Source organism: Megascapheus bottae, chromosome 3 (genome assembly GCF_031878675.1).
Source record: "Megascapheus bottae isolate mThoBot1 chromosome 3, mThoBot2.hap1, whole genome shotgun sequence".
Lineage (NCBI taxonomy): Eukaryota > Metazoa > Chordata > Mammalia > Rodentia > Geomyidae > Megascapheus > Megascapheus bottae.
Genome location: NC_143511.1, coordinates 32,226,563 through 32,253,785, shown reverse-complemented (window position 1 = coordinate 32,253,785; position 27,223 = coordinate 32,226,563). Strand labels below are relative to the sequence as shown.

Sequence of the window (27,223 nt, the reverse complement as noted above, 5' to 3'; positions counted from 1 at the left end):
TGAGCCTCCAGCAGTCTAGTTTTTTGTTTGTTTGTTTTTGTTTACTGTCAGTATTGGGGCTTGACCTAAGGGCCTGAGCACTATCCTGGAGCTTTTTTGCTCAAGCTATCATTCAACCACTTGAGCCACCACTTCCAGCCTTTTCCGTATATGTGGTACCAAGGGTTTTGTACACATTGGGCCACTAGGCCACAGTCTTGGCCCTCTGCTTAGGTTTTTAAGAATCATTTTCCCAGGCACAATGGCTCATACCTGTAATCCAGCTACTCAGGAAGCTGAGATATGAGGACTGATGTTCAAAGACAGCTGGGGCACAAAAGACTATGAGATAAATATATCCAATTAACTACCAGAAAACCAGAAGTGCTGTGGCTCAAAGTGATAGAGCACTATCACTGAGCTTTAGAGTTCAGAGACAATACCCAAGCCCAGAGTTCAATCCTCACAATCAAATACTACTACTACTACTAATTTTAAACACTAATTACAGAAGCCTAATTTTTTTTTTTATTCACCAAATAGCCTCCTTCAATTTTTTCAGTAGGAAGCAAAGGAAAATAAGTCATTTTCCATTGGTTAAATGCCAAATAGTAAACAGTTCTGGTGGAGCTATGAGTCCTCCTGAGTACACATTAGGGGTCCTAAATAGTGGTGACAAATAGTCTGGTGAAGGTATTTTCACTCCTGCCTGGGATGTCTCTGCATCAGGGCATTCCCCAACCTTTGGTCTTCTCACCTGAACTTCAGATCAGATGGCCTCAGTCAGAATCCTGGCCTCACCACCTAATGTATCAGTAGTACCTTTGGGGTAAGCCGTTAAATCTTCAGACTCCAGGTCCCTCACCTATAAAACAAGAACAACATGGTTGTTTAAATATAATTAAGTTACATAAGTGCCTAGTAAAGTGCCTGGCACATGGCAAAACATCATGACTATGACCCTCATTGAAATGTAAGCAGTCTTCTTACCTTGTTTAGTTACGTTGGTGACTAAATTTGAGAAACCCCTTTGTGTATGGTAAATGCCATCATAATAAAGAGTTTTGTTACAAGTAATCAGCAGTCAAATGAGGAAGAAATCTTATGCCTTTTCTTTTTCCTTGTCCTGGGGCTTGAACTCTAGGCCTGGGCACTGACCCTAAACTTCTCTGCTCAAAGCTAGCACTGTACTTGAGCCACAGCTCCCCTTCTGGCTTCTTCGATTATCTGGACGTACTTTCCCGCCCAGGTTGCCCTTGACTGGCTTTGAATCGTGATCCTCAGATCTCAGCCCGAATAGCTAGGATTACAGGTGTGAGCCACCAGTACCCAGAGTTCAGACCCCACTACCACCACCAGCAGCAGCAGCAGCAAAATACCTAAATAACAAAACTTAAAAGGGGAAAAAAACAAAACACCTAAGATAACAAAACTTAAAAAGGGGGAAATGTTGATTTGGGGCTCATAGTTGCTGATTCTGTCCTTGTGCTCTGGATCTCAAAGATGACAAAGTACAACACAGCTGGAGCACAAATGTCTTATCACCTCATGCTGGCATCAGATTTTAAGAAAGTCACTTGCCAAGTGCTGGTGGGTCACACCTGTAATTCTAGCTACTCAGGAGGCTGAAATCTGAAGATCCTAGTTCAAAGCCTGCCCAGGCACTAAAGTCTGAGAGACTCTCATCTCCAATTAACCACCAATTAACTGGAAGTGGTGCTGTGGTACAGCAATAGCCTTGAGTCGAAGAGCTCAGGGACAGCACCCAGGCCCAGAGTTCAAGCCCCATGACTGACAAGGAAAAAACAAAATCCAAAACCTGGTAACAAATAAAATTCTTGTATGGCTGGGCGCTGTACAGCTGTAATACTAGCTATACAAGAAGCTGAGCTCTAAAGATTGCAGTTAAAGCCACCCAGGCAGCAAATCAGTGAGACTCTTATTTTCAATTAACCCCAAGAAAACCACAAGTGGAGCTGTGGTAAAGTATTAGAACCTTGAGCAAAAGAAGTTCAGGGACAGTTCCCAGGGTTCAACCCCATGACCAACCCTGCCACCACCCAAAACAAATTGCTGTATGAAACCAGTAAGTTTCCAGGTAATTTGGAATATGTTGATGGATAACTGATGTAGCAGTCAGATTTTCTTTTCTAATCAATGTGAACCAATAGAACAAGAGTTGTACATTAGCTGCAATGAGTTAAGTCTATAGAAGACATTTGGTGTCAGGAAATGGAGTCTACCAAAGCCTTAACAAGGGCAGAAGAATAGGCGGGGTCCTAACAATTAGTTTCAATGGGATTATGTATATAATTAGCCATCATATACAAGAGGAAAAAAGGAGCCCAACTTGACCTAGATGCTGAAATCAGGTGACTAGAGGACAAGCAAAGAATATGAGCTCAGAATAGGAAAATGTACTGTGTTAACTCTGATATGTAGGCAAGACAAAATAACTATTTAGTATCATCTGTAACTGCAGATGTAACCACAAATCATTAGTCCGGAATTAAAGAAACGTTTAAATAGCACTAAAAATCCCATTATTGGTGGGATAGGAAAACATTTACACCAGAAATCAAATCCACAATCTTTAAGCTGGTTAAGGATTTTAAGACTGTCCTTTGAAAACTGATCTAGATATTGAGACAGGCAAATGTATCTTAATTCACAGCAGTAGAATGTTTTCTTTATATATGTTTGGTGGGGGGAATATTGAACTCAAGGCCTCAAATAAATCAAATCAAATCATGTTATGTGGTCAATGACTTGTAATATCTGACCCTTGGTGACATAGGGAGGATCATCTCGTATTGCATCCCTTATCCACATTCTCCAGGGACAATGGCTTGGATCTTTAACCATGCCAGGCTCCTGTCTTCCAACTTATTCACTGGCTGGATTACTCTTTTTTACTCCCTCTCACCAACCCCATTACCTCTATTCATTGTTAGGCTCTTCATCCCCGAGAGGAAAACCTTTTTTGAGAATCTACACTTAGATAACCTCTACCAGGTTAACTCACATATCCCTCATTTTGTGAAAAGTGCTTACCACACACTAAGTTAACAGCTATTTAGAAAACCATGCTGAATATCTATCTCCTCTGCTAGGACTTAAGTTGAAGAAGGAAGGAACACGAACTTTATTCACTCCACAGCCTCAGGACCCACACCAACACCAGGTACAAACCGAGGATTCACAGGTACTTCTGAATAAATAACATGTTCAAATGTAGCAGGATAATTAAGTGTAAGAAGTTTGTACTCATGCGGCAGCTCTACGCCTTACAAGTTTTGTGACCAGATAAAGTCTTTTTCAACATCCCATTGTCATCTCTTTTAAGATAAACTGAGGGGCTGGAGTTTGGCTTAGTGGTAGAGTTGCTTCCCTAGCACGAAGACCTGGGTTTGATTCCTCAGTACCACATACATAGAAAAAGCCAGAAGTGGTGCTGTGGCCACAGCGCTAGCCTTGAGAAAGTCCAAGGACTGTTCAGGCCCCAGTTCAAGTCACAAGACTCCTCCCCCCTCCCAAAAGAAAAGATAAAGTGAATAACAGAACCACAACATTGAAAAAGATGTATAAAGTTACTATTATGTGTGGGTAAAGAAATGAACTTTTGTCAGTTGTGGGGCTTGAACTCTGGGCCTGTTCTTCAACTCAAGGCTAGCGCTCTACTACTTTGAGCCACAGATCCACTTCAGGTAAGAAAACCAGTGGTTATTTGGAGATTTAAGAGTCTCACAACCTTTAGTGCCTGGGCTGGCTTTGAAACATGATCCTCAGATTACAGGTGTGAGCTACAAGAGCACCCAGCAAGAAATATACTCTTCACCTGATTGATGTAACTAACTCCTCTGTACATCACCTTTGCAGTAGCAATTTTAAATTACTTATTTTTTGTCGGTTGTGGGGCTTAAACTCTGGGGCCTGGGATCTGTTCCTGAACTCTTCAGCTCAAGGCTACCACTCTATCCCTTGAACCACAGGACCACTTCCGGTTTTCTAGTGGTTAATAACGTGAGATAAGAGTCTTTAGTGCCTGGGGTTAACTTTGAGCTGTGATCCTCAGATCTCAGCTGCCTGAATAGTGAGGATTACAGGTGTGAGCCACTGCGTCTGGCTAGAATAACAATTTCAAAACAGAAATAAATACATGGAATAGGCTTAGATGTCTGGAAAGCTGAAGTATTAATACTACTCAAGGGGTGGAAGTAGTAGGATACTGAGTTTGTGGCCAGCAGAGTAAAGTTAGTGAGATCTCAAAGACAAAAAAGAAACAATAGGAAAGAGTTTACCTAGTATGGGGTTCAGTCCCCATAAACTCCTACCAGAAAATATTAGAACACAGCAAAACCAAGAAGATAGCAAACATGCCGGGTGCCAGTGGCTCATGCCTAAATATTCAGGAGACTGAAATCTAAGAATCTTGAAGACAAATGCCAGTAGGAAAGTCCATCAAACTCAAATAGCAAAAAAAAAAAAAAACAAAAAAAAAACCAACCAAAACCTTAGGAGGCTAAGATCTGAGGATGAAGGTTCAAAGCCAGCCGGGGCACAAAAAGACCCTTATGGCCAATTAACCTCTAGAAAATGGGAAGTGGGGCTTAGCTCAAGGGTAGAGTGGCAGCCTTGAGCTGAAGAGCTCTGGGACAGTGCTTAGGCCGAGTTCAAGTCCCATGATAAAAAAAAAAAAAAAAAAAAAAAGGCCAGGATTTTGGCCTAGTGGCAAGAGTGCCTACCAAGCCTGAGGACCCAGGTTCAATTCCTCATTAACACATACACAGTAAAAGCCAGAAGTGATGATGTGGCTCAAGTGGTACAGCTCTAGCCTTGAGAAAGCTCAAAGACAGTGCTCAGACCCTGAGTTCAGGCCCCAAGACTGGCCAAAAAAAAGGGGGGGGCCAAGTGGGGCTAGGAATGTGGATTAGTGGTAGAGTGCTTATCTAGCACTCATAGAAGCTCTGGATTCAATTCCTCAGCACCACATAATCATAACAAGCCAGAAATGGGGCTGTGGCTCAAATGGTAGAGCACTAGCCCTGAGCATAGGGGCTCAGGGACAGAGCTCCAGCCCTGAGCTCTAGCAAAAAATTAAAAACAAAAGCCAACGTGGAGCTATGGCTCAAGTGGTAAAGTGCCAGCCTTGAATGAAGACCCTCAGGGTCAGCACTCAGAACCTGAGCTCAAGTCCCATTACTGGCACCAAATAAGCAAACATATTGTGTAGTAGGCTTCATTCTGTAGTTAACAAGCACATGCTCTTATCTCCTACTTCATTCATGAATTTACAACCCCTCTGATTCATGGTTCAAGTGTGTGTGCATGCACGCATACACCCACGTGCACCCACACCCTCACACTGACTGGATATGTTCTCTGAGTTGTCTCTCAGGGAACTTGATCTCGGGGCTTGGGCACTGGCCTTCAAGGCTTCTGAACTGGTGGTTAACTGAAGATAAGTGTCTCTGGCACTTTCCTTCCCGGGGCTGGCTGGTTTCGGTGATCCTCAGCTCTCAGTCTCCTGAGTAGATAGGATCAGAGGTGTGAGCCTCTAGCAACCATCTTCAACTTCTTCATTAGGTATCATTACAGGGGTTTCCAGAGGTTTCTTTTATTAGCTGCTGTTAACCTTACAAATCTAAAGCCTCTAAGACTACAAGGTTCTAAAATTGAGGCCCAAGTTCTCCCAGTCTTCAACTTCACCTCTCTATCCTTAGGCACCATAAATTTTGCAAACAAATCCAACAAAAAGCCAGGCTACTTTATGGCTGTGTCTTTCCTTACTAATCTGGGGTGGGCTGACTGGTGGTGTAGCTCAGTCCTGGATATGATTCTCAAGTTCAAGTACAAAATAGTGGGATAGGCAGGCACTGTGTCTCACACCTGTAATCCTAACTACTCAGGAGGCTGAGATCTGAGGATCAAGGTTCAAAGCCAGCCCCTGCACAAAAGGACTGAGACTTATAACTCCAACTAACCACTAGAAAATGGGAAGTGGGGCTGGGCTCAAGGGTAGTGAGGTAGCCTTGAGCTGAAGAGCTCTGGGACAACACCCACGCTCAGGGGTAGGGTGGTAACCTTGAGCTCAAGCACAGTGCCCAGGGGAAGTTCAAGCACCATGATTCCCGCCCCCCCCCCTTGCAAAAAAAATAGTGGGATAAGGTGCTGGGATATGGCGTAACTGGTAGAGAGCCTACACTGTAAGCATCTGGTCCTGAGTTCAAACTCTGTTCTAACCAAAAAATAAAAAAACCACCAGAAAACTGAAAGTGACCATAGGCTCAAAGTGATGGAGGGCTCGTCTTGAGCTGCTAGGGACAGGGACTGTGCCCACAGTTCAAGCTCCACGACTAACAGGAAAAAAAAAAATTAAACAAAACGGTAGGACATAGCGTTTCATCTCTGATCTTGAACTCAGGATCTGGGCACTGTCCCTGGGCCTCTCCTTGTTTAAGGCTAGTTAGTGCTCTTCCATTTGGGCCACAGCGCCACTTCTGGACTTTGCTGTTTATGTGGTAGTGAGCAATGGAAGCCAGGGCTTCCTGCACACTTGGCAGCACTCTACCACTAAGCCACATGGCCAGCCCCATGTCTTTGATCTTTGTAACTATCAAAATACCTAGACATCCATCACAAGCTCTGCTAGGTTGTAAGCGTCCCATCCTCCAGGCAGCTAGGAAACCCGCCGACCCTGGTCCAAAGTGTCTACAAGTTCCTGGAAGACCCAGCACAGGGGGGTCGAGACCTCAGGAGCCGGCAACCCCACGCCCAGGCGTGTGCCAGGCCCCGTGAGAACGCCGGCAGCACCAGCACTACAGGCCCTGCCCCGGGGACGGAACCCAGGCCGGGATGGAGAGTGACGGAAGCCAACTCGCTCCCAAAAGCTGAGTGGAGGAAGCACGAGTGGAGGGGGGGGAGAGGCCCCGAGCCGGGCCGTCACTCAGCCGGGGCCTCAGTCAGTCCGCCCGAGCCACCTCCTACCGCGTCCAGGCTGGGCACCGCCGCCTTCCGCCCGGACACAGAGACCAGTGGCCGCCGAAGGGGGCTCGGTCTCTCGGGTAACTGACCTGCCAAACTTCCCTCAAGCACCGGGACGAAGCTGGACCCCCCCGACCCCGGCGCCTCGTCCGCTCCCGCCTCCCTGCCCTCCCCGGCCCCCTGCGCACCGCGCTCCTACCTCAGTCCCGGACCCCAGCTCGCGCCCCTGAGCTCCGAGCCCCTGCGGCCTCACGGCCCGGCCCGCGCCCACCTCCTCAGACCGGAGGGGTCCTCGCGACCCCAGGACCGCACATCAGCCCGCCCGTGCCGGACACCTACTCACCGTTCAGAGAGACGAGCGCCGTCACCCCTCAACCGGCCGTTGAAGCACCTTCAGTGGGCTTTCCGGAAGGTACTGCCGCCGCCGCCGCCGCCGCGCTCCTTCCGGCGTCAACTCGCGCCTGCGCGTGGCGCCCCCTCCCGACGAATGGCAGGAAGAACCATAGAGGCACCTCGGTGAACGGGAGGAGGGGCCTGGGAGGGAGACCAGAGAGAGAGCCGGCTAGCTCGCCTCGAAACCTTGACTGCCCCTTGCGGTCGGAGGAGAAAAGAAACCCAGGACCGCAAGGATCCACTCAGGGAAATCGTGTGTGCGCGCGTGCGTGTGCCTTGAGAGGTAAGAAACATGGGTGTTACGGGCAAACAGCTCCACAAGCTTGGGTCGCCCTTTGCCGTTGGGATGATTCTTCACACATGTCATCAACCTGCAGCTGCCTCTCTGAGCTCCACTCTAGCCATAGCCAGTGGGCTCAAATTCAACAAAACAAAACTGGAAGCCGGGCACTGGTGGCTCACTGGCTACGCAGGAGGCTGCGATGTTAGTATTGTGGTGTGAAGCCAGCACAGGCAGGAAGTCCACGAGGCCCTGGTTCTTCAATTAACTAGTGAAAAGCTGGAAATGGAACTGTGGCTGGAATGGTGAAGTGCTAGCTATTAGGAAAAATAGAGGAAAACAGAAAAATAGACCATACTCAATCATCACTAGGCTAGGACTGTTTATTGTCAGCAAAGGACATAGACTTCCCATGGGTTTGGAGGGACTGGACTTGGGATCCTGCTTACGTGGCTCTTAACATGAAAACAAAGGCGTAAAAATAAGATTGGAATTCCCCAGTGGCTAGGGATGGGTACTTTCAGTTAGGTCCAGAGTGGAATGTCCCACCTGGAAGGATGTGGACTTTAGGCTGAGCCTAGGTAGGAGAATAGCCTGTCTGAAGGCAAGCAGGTGAGACACAGAGCGTTCTTTGCTTGACCTGGGGTAATAGGATGCGAATCAGTCCTTCACTAGCCTTGAGCATAAAAGCTCAAAGACTGAGGCTAGGCCTTGAGTCCCAGGATCAACCAAACAAAACAAAAAACCCAAGCCAGCAGTGGCTCACACCTGTAAACCTAGCTACTCAAGAGACTGAGATCTGAGGATCAAGGTTCAAAGCCAGCCCAGACACAAAAGGACCTTATCTTCAGTTAACCTCTAGAAAACGGGAAGTGGGGCTTGGCTCAAGGACAGGGTGGTAGCCTTGAGCTGAAGAGCTCAGGGATAGCACCCAGGCTGAGTTCAATCTCCAAGACCCCCACATACACATATACATGCAAAAAAAAAAAAAGATGTGTCAGCTTCATGTAGAGTCTCAAGTACACAGTTATTATTTTGTTTTCGCCAGTCCTCAAGGCCTAGGCACCGTCCTTGGACTTTCTAAGGCTAATGTTGTATTCCTTGAGCCACAGCAGCACTTCTGGGTTTCGTGTGTGTGTGTGTGTGTGTGTGTGTGTGTGTGTGTGTGGTACCAAGGAATGGAACCCAGGGTTTCATGCATGCTAGGCAAGCCCTCTACCACTAGGCCACACTCCTGGTTCTCTATCTATTATTATTTTTAATAATGAGATGGAGCTGTGCATGAAACACAGTTGTCTTGAGGAAAAGCCTGTGTAATTGTCTGGGTTCAGTAAGTGGATTTAGCCTCTGTCTTTGGGGAAAGCATTATAGAAAGAATGATTCAGGGCTGGAAATGTGGCTAACCTGCAGGAAGCCCTGTGGATTCCTCAGCACTATATAAACAGAAAAGGCCAGAAGTGATGCTGTGGCTCAAGTGGTAAGAGTAAGGGTCTGAGGAAGAGGAAAGACATGAGGGTAAGTAGAGACAACAGAAAGTTTATTAGAGTACCTCCTGGGTGAACCTCCTGGTTGGGACCATAGAGGTTGCGCTGGAACCTAAGCAGGTTGGGGTTTTGATAGGCAGGGAAGAAAAATATTTCACCTTACGGGGATTGTGATCAACCAGGCAGGTACAATCAGCATTGCGCAGGTGTATTGGACTGCAGCCATTTATTGGAAGAGGGAGTGGTCTCTGCTGCCCTGACGATCCCAGCAGCCCAACGGTAAGAGTGCTAGCCGTGAGCAAAAGACGTTCAGGGACAGTGCTCAGGCCCTGAGTTCAATTCCCAGGACTGGTACCAAAAAAATAAAAGAAAGAAAAGGAAAGAAAGAAGTAAGGGACAGAAAAGAAAATGGGGGAAAAAAAGAACGACTACCACTAATTCAGAGTTGGGAATCTTACCAACATTTTCTCAAAATGTAACAATGTATAACTCTCTTTTGCAGGGAAATAACTGTATTTTGCTACTAGAGATAACATTCATAATTTTAAGAGATTAAAATTTGAGGTTTATATCCATCCCTGTGAACTTGGCAGTTTCCCATTACTTGAAAACTTTGCTGATAAGATGGCTGATGATAGAAATGACTGTGATTTTTTTCTGATGTTTTCTGAAATGACATTTCAAAAAAGCTGCTTGATCTGGTGATAGAATAAGAAGTATGTATTTTGGTCTTCTATCTTAGCCAGGCCTCTCAAATCCTTGTAATTTCTTGAGCAATAAAGAGGATTGGATCTTTTTTTGTTCTCTTAGTTGTGGGGCTTGAATTTAGGGCCTGGGCACTAATCCTGAACTCCTTTGCTCAATGCTAGTGCTCTGCCACTTCGAGTTGTAGCGAATGCTAGTGCGTCACTTCTGAGTTTTTTGGTGGTTAGATGGAGATAAGAGTCTCATGGGTGGGGGCAGGAGTTTGGCCTAGTGGTTGAGTGCTTGCCTAGCATGCATGAAGACTGGGGTTTGATTCCTCAGTACCATACATATATATATATATATATATATATATATATATATATATATATATATGGCTAGAAGTGGTGCTGTGGCTCAAGTGGTAGAGCTCTGTCCTTGAGAAAAGTCCAAGGACAGTGCTCCAGCCCTGAGTTCAAGCCCCACAACTGGCACACACACACAAAAAAGTCTCATGGATACTTTCCCACCTGGGCTGGCTTTGAACCTTGATCCTCAGATCTCAGCCTCCTTAGTAGCTAGGATTACAGGCTTGAGTCACCGGAGCATGAGTCTACTTACTTCTTGCAGCCATCCTGGTGCCTCCTGCTTGTTGGAGGGAGTTCTCAACTTAATGCTGAAATGTCTAGAGGTAAGAAAGGCTATTCACTGAATGCAGATGCTTTAGAGAAATGCAGATGTCATAGCCTTAGGAAATCTTTGCATATAGAGAATGCTCTGATTCTACATTGATAACTATAAGGTTAGGTTTTAGGTGAGAAAAGAGCCGGGAGAAGTAAGGCAAGTAGAGGAAAATTGATTGGAGTATGTTCCTAGGCGAACTCCCTGGGTGAACCCAGAGAGGTTACACCAGGTCTAGCTGGTTGTAGCAGGACTTTTAAGGCTGGGGTAAAAGGGAATTGTTAATCAGTAGGCATTCTTACAGGGGGGCAGCTCCAGATCAGGGTTCGAGGCTAGGGAGTGATATAGGCAGCCCAGTGGCCTGACATCTCAGCATTTTTGCTTGGCTAATAGGGCAACAATAGTGATCTGGCTACTTGCTGCTGGACAGGGGCGTGGTGGGGGCTAAATGCCGGTGGTCTAGGGTGCCAGTTGGAGGGGCAGTCGATAGGCGAATGTCCCTGAAGAGCTCAGGGACAATGCCCAGGCCCAGGGGTAGGGCGGTAGCCTTGAGCTCAAGAACTCAGAGTCAGTGCCCAGGCAGAATTCAAGCCCTATGACCCACAGAAAAAAATACAAAAGGCAGGTTCCACCTTTGTCAGCAGTTAGGAGGTCTAGGACTCAGCGATTCTGTAGTGCCACCAGTGCTAGGGAGGTAATTAAGGAGAGGGTAAAGGAGGTGGGGGCCCATTATGAAGGGCAGAATGTAGTATACTGGCTAGAAATAACCAGTCAAATGCTAGGGCTGGACAGGAGTGGTTAGCAACTACCTCTCTTGATCTCTAGGCTCTGATTAACTTTTTATTTATTTATTTTTATTTATTTAGCCAGTCCTTGGACTTTCGCAAGGCTAGAGCTCTACCACTGGAGCCACAGCACCACTTTTGGCTTTTTCCTATGTATGTGGTACCCAGGAATTGAACCAGGCTCTCTGTGCAGGCTAGGCAAGCACTCTACCACTAGGCCAAACTCCCTGTCGGGAGCAAGAGTGGAATCAAACTGTACTTTGATTTGCATCAGATAATTGCTTGATTGTCTTATTGTTTTTTGGCCTTCTCCTGTTCAATTGATCTGAGATTTACCATATGAATGTAACCCCCAACAGTTCCCTGATTAACCATCTGGATGGAACACCTGGCAGTGCCCTGGTCTCAAGAAGGGATATAAACTTTGAGTTGAGAATAAATGGGGCGCTGCAGTTTTTGCCTGGGCTGCAGACCTCCCGGACCTGATGTGTTCGTCTCTCTTCTAATTTTTCCAGTCCCTGCCCCCTATTTCAGGAACCCCAATTTGCTGCCGGTAGGCCCCGGCAACTCCCGGCCCTGAGATGGAGTTTTATAGAGAGATTTTTCTCTGCCCAGGATGGCTGGCAATCAAAGGAGTCTTTGCCATAGAAGCCCTGTTATATTTCCAATTAAACAAGGAGACCAATAGGAATAGAGCTTACCTGCAACTTGTTAAGGATTGATCAACAAGTACTTGTTAACGAGTTTTGCAATGACAAAATTCAGTAGAGATAAGCAGCAACTGAGTAGGATTTTTGACTATACTGACAGTTTCTTACTGCAAGAGTTATAAACACCAGTGCTGTGCCAGATATCCAAACTTGGCACAGTGAGCTACTTGGCATATTCAGCAAATGTTGCTATTTACCAAAATGTATTTGATTGTAAAATAGCATAGAAATAAAATCGCATTATTTCCTTTGCTCACACAGCCCTCTTGATCTAACTTGTGAGGGTTAACATTATCCATAGGTGAAAGAGAACAGACATGAATACCAGCTAAGAGGGCAAAGAGTCAGGATGATGTAAAAGTCCCAGCTTCAGTGGATCTATCTGAGTTGTGTCCCCATCCTGAGTCAGAAGCCTTTAGTCGTATGTAATGGAGCCAGGCAGGAATCCACTTTTACCACAGTGGAGGAAGTCAGGATGGTCTAGGCAGAAGAGATGGGCTGGATCTCGGTTAGGCTGCAGTAGCATCTTCCAGTATCTCTTGGATGGATTGTCACATCTCCTGCAGGGTTGCCTGTAATTTTCTACAGAGATTGGTTTAAGACATTTGAAATCTCCCAGTTGCCTTCTCTGCGTGCACTGGCGTTCACAAGCTGGTGTACTGCTGGTGAACCAGCTATATCACAGTTGGTTAGGAACAGAGCAGTCTTATCTTTTTAGGGTTTGCTGGTGTTAGCAAAACATTTTAGCATATGAATTAGTTGGAGGAGGGGAGTTTTTGACTGAAACTGATCTCTTAGCCTACCAGGCGGCCTGCCTGCCTGCCTGATGTTCTGTTGTGATGTTCTGTTCTGATGTTCCCCATAAGTGGGCTGAGATGGGGCCTCTCCCACCAGGAGTGGGACCCCCCAACACAACCGTATCATTTAACTCTATATGTCACTGAGTGAGCCACTTCCACTCAGCATGGGAGGAAGAAAGGTAGTCTGGAATACATCTGCTACCCCCACCTCTAATTTCTAGAGGGATTGATTTCCTGATTTCCCCCCCAAAATATATATATATATATATATATATATAAATATAAAATAAGACAGAGAAACAGAGATTTACTTTCAAAAGATTTTTGAGTAACTCCAAAAACATGTTTAGATAGCATGTCTGGTGTTGGCAAGGTGGCTGTCAAGAGTGGCAGAAACAACCACAGGGCCCTGGAATTTCACAAGGGGCATGCCTTTCCTGTAGGAGTTTCTGTCCCCACTATGCAGCCTTTCCACCAAGGTCACCAACCAGTGGGTAAGGATGGAATCCTGGAATCCTTTAGAGAGGAAGGAAATAACAAAAACAGTACCAACAAACCATTTTGGCTCCAATGAGAAGCTGAAGTGGGATGCCATGGTTGACAGGAGGACACAAGCATGTAGGCAAATGTATGAACATGGAGACAAATGGCATGGTGTCCTGGCACCTGGGCTGTTAAGAGGTTCAACTAGGATAAGGTCAGGGGGCAGGATCAGTCCCAGGCACTTGACAGACGGTCCAGCAGCCTAAGAGCCAAGTTCAATGCTTGTCCCTGTCTCCAGGACCCAGGGTATGCCCATCACGAGATGAAGAAGGGGCTGTGACATTTGCATTTCTGAAGCCAAGCCCTCCTAGCTCCCTCACAGATTTTAACAATTTTCATGCTTAAGCAACAGTCATAACTGGAACAAAAATCTTTAAAATAATTTGATCATGAGGCAAACTAGTATAAGGCTTTGATCTTAACATCTAGAAGAGCAAAAGGAAAAGTAATCTGGCTGCAGAGGGGTGGGGGTTCAGAAAAACCCAGGCCATGTGTCCTTATCTCCTTCTTGGTGTTAGTTTCCAAAGCCTGTAGAGGACTGAGAGAGGGTGTTAGGAAAATGGAGGATGTGGCACTGAAAGTGAATGTTTGAGCAACTGGATAAAGATAGGGAAGAGCTTAGAGAGAGGGATTTCTTCTTCTGTAGCCTCCTCAAGGAGTTTGCCTTAAGGGAGAGATTCAGAATTCAGATTATGAGTTGAGTGGACTCAAGAAGGAGAAAAGGAAAAGTTTTGTTTGAGGTCTAACTGCTTCCAGGATTGGAGCAGACAGAAAGTTTTCTGGTAGGTGAAAGTTGGGACTATTCCAGGCTCCTCTGGATTTCCTTGAATAATGGCATATCCTGTTGTATAAGGGGAACATCTAAGAACTGCCATCAATAAAGCAGTCAGGGGCTCCTGGGATAGGCAGGTCTGAGATATGGGAGAACAGATTTAGAGAAAGATCTAGGGTTTTAGAGCAGGAATGAAGTGGAGATTCAGATTCTGGGGTTGAGGCAGACAAGAAAGCTTGGATAGGTATGCCAAGGACTAAAAGATTTCTCCTCCTTTTTGACAGAATAGCTAAGGCCTGCCCTTTGTGTGTAAGAAAGGAAAAAAAAAAGGGTTTGTTAAAGTTGGGGACAGAGAGGGTAGAGGCCTTGGACAGATAAGAGTTAAAGCTGAGAGAAGTCGAGAGTCAGGGGACAGGCAGGGCTCATTGAGGGACTCCTTACTTGGTAGGGTAGTAGAAGGTGGGCTATGAGGGAGAAGTTGGGGATCCATATACAGAAAAATTTGAAAGGCCAACGAGGGCCAGGAGATGTCTTTTGGATTGGGCTAATTGATAATTAAGGAGCTCATGGACCCTATGGGGAGTTATTGCTTGGCTCTGTCGGGAAACAATTAGTCACAAATATGTAACTGATTTTTGGCATATCTAAGCTTTGTCCTTGGAGGGTGTGTAACCCCAAGAGGTGAGGGAGAGTAGTGTATTTGGCTGTAGAGATCATCTACATATTGGAGGAGATATGAGGAGAGATTTAGTGAGGAGAGGTCTCATAGAAAAGTATTGGAGAAATAATATGGGCGGTCGAGACGTCCTTGGGGAACACTGCCCAGGTTAGTTGCTGCACCTGCAGGGTATCCAGGTATTCCCAGGTAAAGGAAAAAAGTGGCCTAGAAGAGGGGTGTATCGGGATAGTGAAGAAAGCATCTTTTAGGTCAAAGAAGGAAAACTATGGGGAATTGGAGGGAACCTGGGGAGAAGGATGTATAGGACATGTTGGAACAATTGCTTGGTTCATTTTACAGAGGTCTTGAACTAAGCAATAGGAGCCATTTGGTTTTTGATTCCTAGGATTGGGGTGTTACGGTGAGAATGCATAGGAGTTAAAAGAGAGGCAGAGAGAAGATGGAGAATAGATTTTAGCCCTCAGTGGGTGGTGGGGGGAACTGGGTATTTGTCTTGGGCTTTGAAAGTCCTGGGATCTTTTAAAGACAGGTTCGTAGTAAGAGGCCACAACAGGGCACAAAGTGTCCCCAATTATGGGGTTAACTTAAGGCAGGAAGGCAGGGAAAGCAAAGAGTTACGCTGGGGACGAGGGCTCATCCAAGTCCTATTTCATTTGGAGGAAGAAAATAGTAGATTTTAAAGGGGGTATATCTAAAGAAACTTTAAGTTTAGAAAGCAGATCCCTCCCTAATAAAGATAACAGACGTTGGGATATGATTGGGAAGGAATGGTTGAGAGTTAGCTTACAAAACTGGCAGGAGACAGTGGGACAGGGGACAGGGGTGATTTTTACTTACAGAAACATTGATAGGGATAATAGTTGAAGGACTTGACGGGGTGGGAGAGACCTGTTTTTATGCCTCCCTTAGTTGTGTCCTTCCTTTTATCCTTCTAGAGAAGGAACCACTTGTCCTGAGGTAGGGCTATTAAAGAGAAACTTTAAAATGATGGGATCAGGAAAATAGCTGACAAGGTAGCAGGGCAGGACTGATTGATATGAATGACATAGAACACACCATGGTCACAAGCCAGAAAAGTTCCATTTGGAGCATTAGCCCATAACCAGTCAGGAGCTAGGGCTGGGTTGGGCTGGTTAAGGCCTGGTAAAAGGCCTTGATCATTTCCTGTAAGTAGCAAGTAACAAAGGCAAGAATGTAAGTTCCTGTCTAGTTAGAAGGATGACAAATATGAATTTTAGACGAACATTAATGGGCATAATTGGATGGGCATTAACTATTTTCTTTTGATCTCCTGGCTCTGGTTAGATTTTTTGTTGTTCATGGGGCTTAAACACTGGGCCTGGGCGCTGTCCCTGAGCTCTTCAGCTCAAGGCTACCACCCTACCTCTTAAGTCACAGCCCCACTTCCCATTTTCTAGTGGTTAATTGAAGATAAGAGTCTTGAGGGCTGGCTTTGAACCACGATCCTCAGATCTCAGCCTCCTGAGTAGCTGGGATTACAGGTGGGAGCCTCCACGGGTGGCTAACATTTTTAACCTGTAGACATTTTAAGGGAAGGATGCAGTCCAACTAAGGTACTGAAAGTGCCACTGAGCATGGCTTCTGGTTAGTTTTGAAAGAGTAATTCCATTTAGGAAGTAACACCATCTCCTCTTACTCCAGTACTAGGCTTTTGTCCCAGGGGTCTAGGTGCTTGTTGCCGGGATGGCTTTTCCCAGTTGGCATCTCTATGGGGTTAGAACTCAAAGCCTGGGCACTGTCCCTGAGCACTTCTGTTCAAGTCTAGCGCTCCACCATTTTGAGCCACAGTGCCATTTCCAAAATCTGCTACATCACCACTTCTAGAATTTTGCTGATTGTTTAGTCATGCTTCCAGCCTGGCTAGTTAATGAAGAGATGAATTCTCAAGGATTGCTCTACTCAGGCTGGCTTTGAACTGCAGTCTTTGCCACAAAAAAAAAAAATAAATAAAAATAACGCTTTTTATTTCTGATTAAAGCCACAAGGAGATCAAACAGAAATACAGTTATTCTGAATTACATATAACCCCTTAGAATACTGAGGCTAAGACAATGTATGTGTCACTAAGCCTTAGTAATTTGCAACAAAACTGCAGGAGTCGGTGTCCTTTTAATTCTGTATTCAAGGCAGCTTACATTAAAAGGCGTTCATTGGAGCCGGGCCTGGTGGCTCATGCCTGTAATCCTAGCCACTCAGGAGGCTGAGATCTGAGGTTCAAGGTTCAAAGCCAGCCTGGGCACAAAAGGACCCAAGACCCTTATCTCCAATTAACCTCTAGAAAATGGGAAGTGGGGCTTGGCTCAAGAGGTTAATTGGAGTCTGAGGTCTTTTTGTGCCTGGGCTGGCTTTGAATCTTGATCCTCAGATCTCAGCTTCCTGAGTATCTAGGATTACAGGCGTGAGCCAACACGCCCACCTGTAACAAGCAGAATTTAACAGAATCTCCCTTCTTAAATGACCATTGATAATAAGAACAGAAAACCTTAAAACAATGTTGGGAAAAAAAAGATTACAAGGAGAATAGAGATCACATGAAATGTGATCCTTGTGGCCTTTGTCTCTTCCTAGGTGGGTGTATGTCTTTAGGACCTTCAGAAAATTGGGGGAGGGAGGAGTTCTTCTAGGGGCTTATAGCAACCTCAGGAGTTTTTTGTTTTTTGTTTTTTGTTTTTTTTGCCAGTCTTGGGCTTGAGCTCGGAGCCTGAGCACAGTCCTTGAGTTTTCTCAAGGCTAGAGCTCTACCACTTGAGCCACAGCACCATTTCTGGCTTTTTGCCATGTATGTGGTACCGAGGAATTGAACCTGGGTTTTTGTGCATGCTAGGCAAGCACCCTACCACTAGGCCAAATTCCTGGCTAACCTCACGAGTTTTAAGGGAGAAAGCAAATACCCTGATTTTGAAGTGAGTAGGCTCCGGAAAAAGCAAAAGAATGGATTAGTGGTGAGTCCCCAAAGACAAAAAGGATAGGTTTGTTTGGGGGTATTCTATTTGTCTGACTATTTCCAGGCTCAGAGCAGACAGTTTTCACTTAGAGAATCCACTCTGTTAGGTCTGCTGGGAGGACAGCATTTCTTCATTTTGGTCCTCACTTGCCTAGAATCACCTAACTGTAGTCACCTGACTGTGAGTAAGCAAAGGATCCTAGTCTGAGGTCCCTTCCTCATCCTCTGAGGTTTTCCTGAACCATCCTGGACACACTTCCCTCGGACCATGAGAGATTCCCTAGGCTCTGAGATCATTTCTGCATCCACTCTGGTCCCACCTCCTGCCTTTCCCTATATAACCCAGCTCAACACAAGTCTGTTCTCTATTCCTTTTCGCTTTCTCCTTCTCTGTCTCCACATGCTTGCATCTTGTGCAGGCCCGCAGTTTCCTCTCCTCCCAATAAACTCTTTCCTGCCTGAACCCTTCTGGCTAATCTTCCAGCTACAAGGCAAGGAAAGTTCCCTTTTCTTAGAGGAAATGGCTAGAAGGCTTATGGCAGAGAAGGACTTGGTGAGCAGGGTAGGAAAGCAGTTGGTGGAGGCCTCTGGTGTAGAAGTTAGAGAAGGACTTGGTAGACAGAACAGGATGCGCGGGGGTGTGTAAGAGGGTGTGGGGGGGAATCTGTGGAGTGGAGGCAGTCAGTGCAAGAGTCTTAAGATTAGAATGTGGGGAAGCCAATGGGATATCTTTGGGAGACAATTTGGAAAATTTGGTATAAGAAATGAGAGGCAAGTGACCAATATGAGCTCAAAGCTTTATTGGGGGACAGACCTGCTGGTCTTCTCTAAGTACGAATGGAGGCAACAGCAATGGACAGGTCTGAGTGGAATCTAAACAAAAATTTAGGGGGCAATTAAAGGATTGAGTCCTGCCTTGTTCCCCAGAGTCAGGCAAAGCACCAGGCACATGCTCATGTTCTTGTCCACAGGCGGGTCATTCCGACCTTGGTTTGCAGGGGACAATAGCTCCCACACCCCACATGGAACATTCCACCACTGGCCAGGCCAAGAATATTGCCCTGGGCCTCCAAGAGACCATAACCTGTTTTTAATTTTCTGCTTCCTGGTTAAACCATATCTAATCCCACCCCAAATCCTGTCATGAGCACAACCTTCAATCCTGTGGGAAGGTCTGTGCCCCTAGCTATTCTTCAATAAATAGTCCTCGCCTGTTGATGATCAAGTCTGGCCTATTCCTTTTCTATGCTCCATTTTCCAAACAGCAGTCATGGATCATATTACCTGGATCATGGGAATTTGGGAGGTAGAGTCGGCTCTGAGAAGAAGGTCTTGTGAAGGTTTCATGGGCTACAGGAATTGTGGGGAGAGTCAGTTTCCAGAAGCTGTGCAACAACACTGTTGCAACTGAGGAAAAAAATACAGCATTGAGAAATAAGAACAACATATTTTTGTAAACAGGTGGAGACACAGGGTGGGGATTTAATCAACAAGCTGATTCTGAGACCTTAGATTTGGTAGGATTAGGGGCCTGCCCCACTGTTCCAGGTGTCCCCAGGGTTTGGGTGTCAGCAGGAGACTATGGGGACCCCAGAAACAGAAAGGGGGGACTCTCAGAGTCTGCAGGTCCATGGTGGATTGCCTCCACCATAGATTGAGCTGGAAGGCTTTTGGATGGTAGATGGAATTGGTCGTCAAACGGCAAAGAACTTCCTGCCTGGAGGTGGACAGTCTGGGAACAGAGTGAAGGAGAGAGATAAGGCCTTTTTTGGGTTTATGCAGGGACCAATAATACCTCAAACCATGCATGGTGAGGGCTGGGAGTTTGGCCTAGTGGTACAGTGCTTGCCTAACATGCAGGAAGACCAGGGTTCAATTCCTTAGTACCACAAACAAAAAGCCGGAAGTGGTGCTGTGGCTCAAGTGGCAGAGCTCTAGCCTTGAGAAAGCCCAAGGACAGCTCTCAGGCCTTGAGTTCAACCCCCTCCCCCCAAGAGCATGTATGGTGGCCATCCATGGGGCATGCCGACTTAGGTAGGTAAAGGCCATTGTTTCAGGTGGCTGTTTAGCCCAGAGTGAGCTCAGAGATCTCTGTGCTCCTGATGAAGAAAGGCCTTGAAAAGAAAAGGTAAAAAAGACTGGTGAGAAGCGGCCAGGAAGCAGGTTGAAGGGACCCTGTTACTCCTGGCACTTTTTCCTTTCTCAGGTTTTGGCACCATATGTTAGGAAAATGGAGGAGAATGACAAAATCGTAGGTTAGACTTGATCATCAGCAGGGAGGACTGTTTATTGAAAAGCAGCGAGGGGCATGGACCTTCCCATGGGATTAGAGGTGTGAGGGTCTGGATTTTAAGGTGGGATTATATAGAGTTCAGTAAGGAGGATTTTGAGGTGGGCTTTTATAGGGTTTAACAAGGAAGCAGAAAATTAAAAAATAAGGGCTGGGAGTTTGGCCTAGAGGTAGAATGTTTGCCTAGCATGCACAAAGACCTGGGTTCAATTCCTTAGTTCCACCTATACATAGCAAAAGCTGGAAGTGGTACTGTGGCTCAAGTGGTAGAGCTCTATCCTTTATCCTTGAGAAAGCCCAAGGACAGCTCGCGGGCTCTGAGTTCAAGCCCCAGGACTTGCAAAAAAAAGAGAAGAAAAAAAACCAGATATGGTTTCTTTGGGGCCCATGGTGGAATGCTTAGAAAGGCCAAGAGTAGAATGGGCCACGAGGGATGGGGGGCTATTATCTCCTGGGGGCCAAGGCCAGTGTCTTTGGCCTGGCCTAGATTGGAATAACCTGCCTGAAGACAGGCACGTGGTGAAGCCCATTCATGTGTGCCTGGTGTCTTGCTTGACCTGAGGGAATGAGGCAGGAATCAGTCCTTCATATAGGGTCTATATGATTTGCATCTCTTCCCATGCCAAATCTTTTTATGTATATGAAAATGGAATATGAAGGCAAAAGGAGAGGTTTGTTTTGCGTATGCTGTCTATCTTTCTGCCCCTATTATGGGGCTTTTGGATGGAGAAAAAAGGAGAGAAGAGAGGGCAAAGGTCAACAGAGAAGCTTGCTTGGAGCAGACCGTTTTCACTTAGAGAATCCAGACCAGCTCCAGAGAGGAAGAATGTATTACAAGAGCAAGGATGGGGAAAAGACTTAGGCTTATGGAATCCCTGATCCAGGAGGGCTAGCCTTTCAGAGGGAACCTAGAGGGTATCCCCAGGACTTGCCTTGTCTCAGTATCAAGGACACAATTGGAAGGATGTCAGAAGGAATAGAAGTGATGTAATAGTAAATGATTGCTGGACCCGGGGTTGTCGCGGGGGGGGGGGGGGAGGCAAAGGGGGAGAGAGATAGACATTGCTACAAGGCAAGGAAAGTTGCCTTCCTAGAGGAGATGGCTAGAAGGCTTATTACAGAAAAGAACTTGGTAAGCAGGGCAGGAGAGCGGGACGGGGTGGCATTTGGAATGGAGGCCAGGGAAAAACTTGATTGGCAAAATAGGGCAGGGGTCTCTGGAGTGGAGGTAGAGGAGGACTTGGGTAATGGGGCCTCCGACCCCTTGCCATTTCACTGGAGGATTGTTTAAATAAATAAGAATAAAATGGAAGGTTCCAAATTCAGGCCAGTGGTGGCCATTGTGTACATGATAGTGCAGACAGATTTCAGTAGACAAATTGTCAATTTCCTTTGACTATAAATCAGTCAGCCTGAACATCTTAAGCCTGGAGTCCCTGGGTCTGTGTCAGGTCACCCCTGAAACAGACCAGGCTGGTTACCTTGTCCTGAAGGCTTTTAAGTGATGAGTGGAATTGATCATCAAATGGCCAAGAGCCTCTTGCTTGGAGAGCAAGAGTCCAGAGATCGGATGAGGTAGAGTAGAGAGAATAGGGGTTAACAGAGGAGACCAATAATATCTGCAGCCATTCAGGGTGGCCATCTATGAGAACATGCACCACTTATGTAAGCAAAGGCCACAAGGTGATTTAGGAGGCTGTTTAGCCCAAAGTAAATTCAAAGGGTTCTGCATTCCTGATGGAGAAAGGCTTTGGAAGAAGAAGGTAAAAGAGCTGGTGAGACGCAACCAGGAGGTGAGTGGAGAGGACCCAGTTACTACTGGCACTTTTCCTCTCTTGGGTTTTGGCACTAAATGTTAGGAATGAAGAAGGAATAGGCAGGACTTGATCATCATTTTTTTGGTTGTGGGGCTTGAACTCTGGGCCTGGGCATTGTCCCTGAGTTCTTCAGCTCAAGTCTACTACCGTACCCCTTGAACCACAGTCCCCACTTCTGGTTTTCTGGTTATTAATTGGAGATAAATGTCTCTTGGACTTTACTGCTCTGGAGGGCTTTGAACCTTGATCCTCAGATCTCAGCCTCCTGAGTAGCTAGGATTACAGGCGTGAGTCACCACACCATCTTTTGCCTGTTCATTTGCCTCCCTCCCTCCCTCCCTCCCTCCCTCCCTCCCTCCCTCCCTTCCTTCCTTCCTTCCTTCCTTCCTTCCTTCCTTCCTTCCTTCCTTCCTTCCTCTGATTTTCAAGGCAGAGCCTGAAGTTTAACTTGTGTTTCATGCCTTTGAGGGACAAGTTCAGAAAAAGGAAAAAGAAAAATCAAGAGAAAGAGTAGACAAAAAGAACAGCTCAACACCAGCACAAGTTTAGGAGGAGTAAAAACCTGCAAGGGGGAGCCTTCAGTTAAATCTAGAGACTCCCTCCTGGCTCACAATCTCAAGTATTTATCGTGGGTCTGAAAGAATGCTAACACTGTCTAGTAGAGGTGTTTTGAATGTAACTAGGGACAAAAGGCACAAAATGGTGGTAAATAGGTCACAAGTAGGGTCAGGAAGGGAGCCCCAGTATTGTGCTGGTGCCTGCCTTATGAGTTTATCTGGTTTGGGAAAGATGGCAAGGTGGGGTATTAGTGAATCAAGCCTCTGTTCTAGGGCCCCAAGATAAGTACATCTGGCCACTTGGAGCTAACAAGTGTCAGCCTCAGCCCAGGACATGTATCTTTGGAGTTTCTTGTCATTCTTAGTATGTAGGCCAGACTAACCTTGAACTCATGAACCTCTTGCATCAGCATGTTTGTTTGTTTGTCTGTTTTTGCCGAGGGCAGGCTGGTCCCAGGATTTTAATTCAGGACCTGGGTACTGTTCATGTCTTTTACCCAGGCTGATACTCTACCATTTGAGCTATACTTCTACTTCCTGCTTTTTGGTGGTTAATTGGAGGTAAGAATCTCATGGACTGCCCTGTCTGGCTGGCTTTGCACCATGATGATCCTCAGTCTCTTGAGTATCTAGGATTACAGGCATGAGCCACTGGTGTCCTCTTCTGAGTTTTGCTGTACTTCCTTTGTAGCCTCACTCGCAGTTCACAGTGGGGCTTATGGGGGAAGATTCTGCTCTTTTAATAAAACCTTGAGCTGGATGTAGATAGATGGATGTAGAGTTAAAAGTACAAAGTCAATGGGACAAAGAGGAAACTAGAGGAACCTATTGAAGCCTGAGGCCTTCCTCTAAGAATCAAGCCTCAGGCTGGGAACGGCTTAGCCATAGAGTACCTGCCTAACATGCATGAAGCCCTGGGTTCTGTTAAGGTTTGCCAAGAGTAAACTGCCACATGGTCCAGGCAGAAATTTATTAGAGAGCCAACTGCAAGTCCATCCACAGTGGAGGTCCACAGAAAAGGGCTGACCCCTGGCTCCAAGTTTGAGTAGGGAATGGATGGGAGGAGATGTGATCAGGGTGGTCTAGGAAGTGAAAAAGGGAAGGTACCTGTCTCCAGGTGTACCAGTTACTTAGGTAACACAGGTACCGGATGGAGGCTTACAGGGGATGGGGAAGTGTATGCACTAGGGGCTGAAGGGAAGGGTGGGGGCTCTATGGGGGCCTTCCTGGGTGGATCTTACATGTCCGATTCCTCAGTACCCTAAACAGAAAAGGTTGGAAATGGCACTGTGACTCAGTGGTAAAGTGCTAGCCCTGGGGGAAAAAAAGCTCAGGGACAGTGCCAGGCCCTGAGTTCAAGCCCTAGGACTTGCAAAAAAAAAGCATCTATCTATCTATCCTCAATTCTGTGTGTTCAGCACAAATATGAGCCAGAGTGGACAGAGACAAGAAGGGATGGTAGGGGATTTTTCCCAATCCATGTGTTGGAATTTTCAGGAGGGAGAAACCACACACTCCACAAGGAAAAGAGCACAAACAGGAAAGACTTCATGAACACAGGAGTTGGAGAAGCCCCTCCCCCCGCTCTACCCTTAGTGATAGCTGTACTAACTGCTTCTCTAGCTGGCAGAGGATGTGTTAACTGATAAGACCAGAGAAGAAGGAAGGAAGGGGGTCCAGAATGTTAGCCTGCCATCTTGGAGGCTGTAATGTCAAAGGTCAGGGGCTGAGTCTTATTCTAACTTTAAGGATTTCCCCAGAACCAGGTCCCTGACAAAGATATGTTTGTTTGGTTTCATTCCAGGAAACAGACCATAGCTTAGAAGAGAGATTGAACTTGTGGGGCCAGGAGCAGGGCCTAGTGGTAATGTGCTCACCTAGCATGCCCAAAACCCTGGGTTTGATTCCCCGGAACCACATACACAGAAAAAGCTGGAAGTGGCGCTGTGGCTCAAGTGGCAGAGTGCTAGCCTTGAACAAAAAGTGTCCAAGGACAGTACCCAGGCCCTGAGTTCAAGCCCCAGGATGAAGAAGAAGAAGGAGGAGGAAGAGGAGGAGGAGGAGCAGGAGGAGGAGGAGAAAAGATGGTATGATTGGAGATTCAGTTTACTGGTAGAGTCTATATGTTGGCTCTTATTTCCCTAACTGGGACCGGGGAGAAGGCAAGAAGAAGAAGAAAAGGTAGAAAGGAAAGAACGGGGGGAAAAGGGAAAAAAATGGAAGAAAGGAAAGGAAAAGAACACACCTGGTACAATTAGATAAAAAACAGCATATGAACTGGAAAAGGGGTAATATAGCTCATTGTCTAGGTAATAACAATCCATGTGTCCTGAACAGATGAAATAATTCACCAATAGACAGTGAAATGGGCTAAAAAAATTCATGGAAAGGGCTGGGAATTTGGCCTACTGGTAAAATGCTATCTAGTATGCACAAAGACCCAGGTTCAATTCCTTGGTACCACATACATAGAAAAAGCCCAAAGTGTTGTTGTGTCTCAAGTGGTAGAGCTCCAAACTTGAGAAACCCCAAGGGCAGTGCTCCGGCCCTGAGTTCAAACTCTAGGACTAGCAAAAAAACAAATCATGGGAGAGAGTGGCTCTGTAGCTCAAGTGGTAGAGAGCTAGCCTTGGGCAAAAAGAAGCTCAGAGACTGCACCCAGGCCTTGAGTTTAAGCCCCACAACCAACATCATGAAAAAATTAGCTGGGCACAGTGGCACCTGTAATCCTAGCTCAGGAGTTTGAGATCTGAGGATCATGGTTCAAAGCCAGCCCTCCAGACTCTTATCTCTAATTAACCACTAAAAAACCAGTGGTGGGGGGGCAGGAGTTTGGCCTAGTGGTAGAGTGCTTTGCCTAGCATGCACAAAGACCCAGGTTCGATTCCTCAGTACCGCATATGTAGAAAAAAGCCAGAAGTGGGGCTGAGGCTCAAGTGGTAGAGTTCTAGCCTTGAGAAAGTCCAAGGACAGTGTTCAGGCTCTGAGCTCAAGCCCAGGACAGGCAAAAAAAAAAAGAAAGAAAAGAAAAGAAAAGAAAACTAGAAGTGGGGCTGTGGCTCAAGGGTAGGTTGGTAGCCTTGAGCTGAAGAACTCGGGGACAGCGCCCAGGTCCAGAGTTCAAACCCTATGACCACCACCACCAACAAGAAAATTCATGGGAACTGTCAGCATAAGCCAGTTTCAAGGAAAACAGTCACTAAAAACATCTCAAAATTATTAGAGAATCCTCAGGCAAATAGTAAACTTATCAGAAAATCCTCAGGCAAGAGTACTGGGAATGAAGTTCATGCCAAAGTTATGTAGTCCACTTGCCAAAAAAAAGAAAAAAAGAAAAAAGAATAAAAAAGAAAAAAAGCGCCTAGTTCCATTTCTGTGTCCTTCTTGCTTGCTTGCATGTGTGCACCAATTTTGACTTTTACAATGATAGGTTCCTTTCTATGGTTGCCATACAGCCATTGACCATCTGGAAGTAGGATGATGAAGTGGTGTAAAATTATTGGCCACCTGCATGTGGCTATGTGTGGTCTTTGACTTTGTAAACCCCCCACTTAAAATTTGGGGCTGCTCACTCCCAAGTTAAGTTAGCCTGGGGCCTGCTAGAGCAATAGACTTCAGAATTTTTATCATCAGCTAGAGTTTGTGACTTTATTGGGGTCCCAATCCACTTCATCAGGTAATATGGGTGCAGTGTAGCTTATTTAGTTCACATAGCTTAGCAGAGTTAACACAGTTACTATATTCTTGTCCCTAACTTGCCTAATTCTGTCCTGCCTATCCAGCACACTTGCTCAATTTACCTCTCTGACATCTCTTAGTCTGGAGGTGGAACAGGGCCTGGGAGTCTGTTGTTGGATGCAGGTATGTGAGCTCTGACGTCGTACAACCAGTCTTGGTCCTTGTCAGTCCTCTGACAAGGTAAGGAGCAGCTCCTGGAGGCCAAAGATCCTCGGACCACAGTCTCGATCAAGGCCAGCAGGAGTGCTGCGGCTCCTTTTGGGTCCTTTGCTTATATCGGTCCTTTGTTGCTCCTCTCAGGCCCAATCTCCTTTCTTGATTCAGATTGGTTAGGGCCCAGAAAAGTCTCTTTCGGATTGGTTGTGTCTTACTCTGTCTCCTGTGGCCAGGTGTCTGGACTCTTAGTCATTTACAGTTACTCTATCCCGTGTGCCTGGGTGCTGGTCGTTTCCATCAGAACTGCCGTGCGCCTTGTTCTAGGGGTTTTATCTCCTATGGCCACATGCCCTTTAGATATAAGATGGTAAGGACAATATACTTCTTTAAGTATTTTAGCTATATTTCATCTCATTAGTTTGCATTCTAATCAAATTCATTATATTAGTATTTTCACATTATATTCATTTAGTATTTTCATATCATATTCATTATTTTAGTATTTCACATCATATTTATTATGTTAGTATTTTCACATCATTACCCTGTTCTACCTTCACGTCTTTATGCTCATGACACCATGCAAGGCCCAAGTAATTAATGTTAATTCTCTTTTGATGAATAGATCCATCTGATGTGTCTTACTTCTGTCTTCTCTCCCTTCCTCTTTGTATTTTAATTGTTGGAGGACCTGAAGAATTTCCTATGGTCGACAGTTTGCATGGTGTCTCACTATGGGTTTGTTTCTTTACTTAATTGCCAGTCCTGGGGCTTGCACTCAGGGCCTGAGCACTGTCCTCGGAGCGTTTTCAAGGCTAGCACTCTACTGCTTGAATCTCTGCCCCACTTCTGGCTTTTTCTAGGTATGTGGTACTGAAGAGTTGAACCCAGGTTGTAAGACCCCCGACTCAGCGGGACGTCTTCCA

The 27,223-nt window shown here is 46.0% G+C and overlaps 1 long non-coding RNA gene across 1 annotated transcript; it reads right to left on the bottom strand.

Moving 5' to 3' along the window:
- Positions 1-739: 739 nt before the first annotated feature.
- LOC150065247 (uncharacterized) lies at positions 740-27,151 on the bottom strand. The gene is made up of 3 exons (XR_016534935.1): positions 26,204-27,151; positions 19,024-19,146; positions 740-844 (listed from the first exon to the last, which is right to left on the bottom strand). It is a non-coding gene; the product is annotated as an uncharacterized LOC150065247 (long non-coding RNA).
- Positions 27,152-27,223: the final 72 nt, after the last annotated feature.